The sequence below is a fragment of the Canis lupus genome, chromosome X, assembly GCF_011100685.1.
Source record: "Canis lupus familiaris isolate Mischka breed German Shepherd chromosome X, alternate assembly UU_Cfam_GSD_1.0, whole genome shotgun sequence".
NCBI classification, from domain to species: Eukaryota; Metazoa; Chordata; class Mammalia; order Carnivora; family Canidae; genus Canis; species Canis lupus.
Genome location: NC_049260.1, coordinates 67,661,975 through 67,667,211, shown reverse-complemented (window position 1 = coordinate 67,667,211; position 5,237 = coordinate 67,661,975).

Here is a 5,237-nt window from a genome sequence, read left to right as displayed (position 1 = left end):
TTCTTTTTACCTATTTTATCTTTAAGCATACATTCCTGTAGGCTGTTTAGAATACGAAACAATGTTAGTTATAAAATTTCCATTTATGTATTTATTTTGGACATTGCAGTGAATTGTGGTTCTTTGTTTTTAGTTGACAAAAGAATCTTTGTCAATAACGAAGAAAGAGCTAGAATTACAATATGTCCTACAATATATTAATCCATAGGACTTTCAGCATTATATATATATGTAATGAAATGGCATACTACATAATCAGTATCCAGTAAATATTTATTGACTACCAACTATGTGTCAGAAATATCTACTAAAGTTGATATAATTTATCTATCCTTTATATATTTATCATACCAACTTTATATATGAGACTTTTTATGCTAAAGAATATAAACAGGAAAATTAGACAATTATCACATTGCTGAATAAGTATAAGGAGCTTTCTGGTATCTCATAATGAAGCAGCTAAAATACCTAGTCTTTTGAATTCAAACAGGTCATTTCACTAGCTCTTATAGATAACATGTGTGCCAATAACAAAGACATTGTTTTTAAGAGGTAGAAAAAGAAAAGCTAATGATAATCTCCAATATAAATATGTTGGTGTTTGCAATATATTGCAAGAAGGGGGGTAAACTGCACATCCCTTGTTTTTAATCTTAAGAAACAAGGATTTTATAATTGTTGTTTTGTCACTAATATTATCTTTGATTTCTTTTGCAAGGAAAGAGTAGAGATGGCCTAATATTTCCTGAAAAAAAAAAGACTAGTTTTCATAACAAATAAAAGATTCTGTTCACTATTATCAAATTGAAATATACTCCATTGCTTTGCAATATGAGCAGAGTTATGAACTCACCATTTGGGGAAATTTCCTGTCTAATTACATTGTGTTCCTACCCATTAGGAAGTCACAAAAATCTATTGACTTGTGTATTGATGAAACCATATGTTTTCTTGCTTTAATTTCTTCACCATGAGGTATTTTTCCATGAAAGAATGTCATCTTTGAAGTTTAAAGTGATGTATTTGATTATATACTATCTTTTAGAACTTAGCCAAATTGCTGATCCTCTTTGGGCTTTGGTTTCTTCAACTACGAAAAAGATAATGATACCTGTTCTACTTACTTTACAGGGTTTTTTGATAATTAAAGGAAATAAAGAGGTATGAACCTGCTTTGTGAGCTTAATTACTAAACAAATTTGAGCTTCCAAGGAAGTTCCTCACAGTAGTTTTTCTCTCTTTTGCCAAGCCTTGGATCCACTAAGAGCCCAATACATGAATTAGAAAGCAAAGGAATGCAATAACAATTGATCATCATATACTATTAAGTATGTATTAATTGAAATCTCCAAGAAATTGTCCAAACATTCTTACTACCATAAATATCAATAATGCATGTGTTTTGAGGGATAGATGAAATGCCACTGATTTCTGGACATTGGTTTTGTATCCTGCCACACTGCCGAATTGCTGTATGAGTTCTAGCAATCTTGGGGTAGAGTCTTTTGGGTTTTCTATGTACAGTATCATGTCGTCTGGAAGAGGGAGAGTTTGACTTCTTCTTTGCCAATTTGAATGCCTTTTATTTCTTTTTGTTGTCTGATTGCTGAGGCTAGAATTTCTAGTACTATGTTGAATAGCAGGGATGAGAGTGGACATTCCTTTTGTGTTCCTGATCTTAGGGGAAAGGCTCCCAGGGTTTCTCCATTGAGAATAATATTTGCTGTCGGCTTTTCATAGTTGGATTTTAAGATGCTGAGGAATGTTCCCTATCCCTACACTCTGAAGAGTTGGGATCAGGAATGGATGCTGTATTTTGTCAAATGCTTTCTCTGTATCTATTGAGAGGATCATATCGTTCTTGTTTTTTTCTCTTGCTGATGTGATCTATCAAGTTGATTGTCTTTGGAGTATTGAACCAATCTTGTATCCTGGGGATAAATCCCACTTGGTTATGGTGAATAATCTTCTTAATGTTTTGTTGGATTCTATTGCCTTGTATCTTGGTGAAAATTAACAAGACAGGAAACAACAAATGTTGGAGAGGATGTGGAGAAAGGGGAACCTTCTTGCACTGTTAGTGGGAATGTTAACTGGTGCAGCCACTCTGGAAAACTGTGTGGAGGTTCCTCAAAGAGTTAAAAATAGAGCTATCCTATGAACCAGCAATTTCACTGCTGGGGATTTACCCCAAAGATACAGATGCAGTGAAAAACTGCAACACCTGCAACACAATGCTTATAGCAGCAATGTCAACAATAGCCAAACCGTGGAAGGAGCCTCAGTGTCTATCAAAAGATGAATGGATAAAGATGATGTGTATATGTATACAATGAATATTACTCAGCCATTAAAATGACAAATACCCACCATTTGCTTCAATATGGATGGAACTGGAGGGTATTATGCTGAGTGAAGTAAGTCAATTGGAGAAGCATAATCATTATATGGTTTCAGTCATATGGGGAATATAAAAACATAGTGAAAGGGATTATAGGGGAAAGGAGAGATAATGAGTGGGAAAAATCAGAGAGGGTGACAAAACATGAAAGACTCCTAACTCTGGGAAATGAGCAAGTGTTAGTACAAGGGGAGGTGGGCAGGGAATGGGGTGACTGGGTGATGGGCACTGAGGGGGGCACTTGACGGGATGAGCACTGGATGTTATGCTATATGTTGGCAAATCAAACTCCAATAAAAAATATACAAAAAAATGAAGGAAAGATGAAACTTAGCCATAATGCATTTCTTTGTAAAATTTTTTGTGGCTCCTGGAGTTCATTAGCATTAAATGGAAAAAGATCTGAGACCTACAAACATTACTAAATCTTTAGTGACCACAATAATTTGTGGCTATAGCATTTACTGACATTGAAAAACATGATGTACAGAATAGCTGTTGTACTCAGTCTGTCCACTCTTTAAATTCTTTGTTTGAAGATAAAATTGTTCTTTAATAGAAGATACCATTTTGTGTGATCATACTAATGTATAATGCATGCTTCAGTAATATGGTCTCTGGCATTTAAACTTCACTATTTAGTATTTGCAATAACATTCAAAGATCATTATCAGGAATAAAGCAACAAGTCTAAAACCCTTGTTTCCTAAAATTAAACACAAAGTGCATGCCCTTTCCTTCCCCACTACAGTTAGTGTATTGAAAGCAATACTAAAATATTTGAATTGGAAGTTTTTATTAGATCCTATTTTCCTCCTTTTAAAAATCAATTTCTTTGTTCTTGCACACATCTCCTGTCAATAAAATGAAAAATGATATAGATTTAGAAGGATCGTGGTCTCAGTATAGCATCTCTCATATTATTATTCCAGTATCATCTGTTACAAAGTAAGACCAATTCCCACATCTAATTACAAGGAGGATTTCAGAGTCATTAAACAAAATACATTTCCATTAGTGCTGCTGTAAGAGGATAGAGAAAAAAATGAAGATTAGTTTATGTTGCACCTCTGGTTTTCAAGCTTTGAAGATTTAGACCTCGGTATTCAGACACCATAAATTTGTGGAAGGTCAACAAGATGACCGACGTGTAAAAATGCTTCATTCTAAACAGTTTAACTGTGCTACTTGCATTTTGTCATTAGTTTTTGTTCCATTGCATTTATATAGTAAAAATAGCAAGAAACGGAAAGGTTCCTTCCCTATTACTTGGGAGGTACCTAGAGGTATTTTCTTGTGCTCTACAAAGACATGTTCCACATACTTCAAAGTAAATTTAGTATAACAAAGCTTACATATGAAAATGGATTACTTGCAAGTAGGTAATTTTGATTCAATGAGACAAAGTTTTTCTGCTATTAAAACTCAGTGCCAGTTTTTAGAATGCAAGAAAGGTTATAGACTAGATAAATCAAGTAAAGTAGATCATAGACTATGCCTAAATGTCTGAAATACAAACTAAGAGGTATATATAGTTTCCTTCAATGAATGTGTGCCATGCCCATTAACTTTAATGCTTCTGGGGAAAACTATACCCTTAAAGTATTGCTGAATGACTGAAATACACAATCAATAGCATTTTATTTAGATACAGCTTTTCTAATGGAAAGTCAGTTTATATAGATCAAAGAGACTTTTAATTTTGGCTATTTATAGTATTTTAAGCCATATAGTTCAAAGAGATGAGAGCTTTTCTAAACTGAAGGAATATATATATATATATATATATATATATATATATATAATTGATCTGGTCCTATATGCAAAGAAGAGAGAAGTCTTCTCATTTTAGTTTTAACTCTTTTAAGAATAATAAGCCAAATTATTCTTCTATCATATATTATATTAATTATTTTACCCTTTTATTGTGAAGACAGGGGGCTTTAGACCAGGGCTATTATTTTCCATGTGCTTTTGAGATGTATTACATAGCAAATCAGTATTACCTAATATTTATTAAGAAGATGTTAGTTCTACACTAGAATTGTAGAAAAGAAACAGAGGACTGACAAAGCATATCTGAATTACTAGTTTTCTAAAATTTATTTAAAAGCAGTCTCACTCCTAACTCTGAGAAATGAACTGGGGGGGGGTGGAAGGGGAGGTGGGTGGGGGGTGGGGGTGACTGGGTGATGGGCACTGAGGGGGCACTTGATGGGATGAACACTGGGTGTTATTTTATATGTTGGCAAATTGAACACCAATAAAAAATAAATTTATATAAAAAACAAAAAATAAACAAATAAAAGCAGTCTCAGAACTAAATGGCCACCTTTACATATGTATAGAATACTTCTCTTGCTCCCTTCTGAATTTAGAGCTCCAGAATAACCAGTTACCCTATACCCAAAGATAGAATTACTATAGCTGATATTGACCTTAAATGTCATCTAGTTCCACTTTCTGTTTTTATATATCAAAAAACAGAGGGTCAGGGATCCCTGGGTGGCGCAGCAGTTTGGCGCCCTCCTTTGGCCCAGGGCGTGATCCTGGAGACCCGGGATCGAATCCCAGGTCGGGCTCCCGGTGCATGGAGCCTGCTTCTCCCTCTGCCTGTGTCTCTGCCTCTCTCTCACCTCTCTCTGTGTGACTATCATAAATAAATAAAAATAAAAAAAACAGAGGGTCAGGTACAGGAAGATAATTGCTTCTTGGCAGACATTGTTCTAGAAGTCAGGTTTCCTAACCAACTAACATCCAGTAATCATTTGGCTTCCTCTCCAACCTTGCACCTTAATTTCAAATGCATTCTCTTATTTTTCCTTATTTCTAA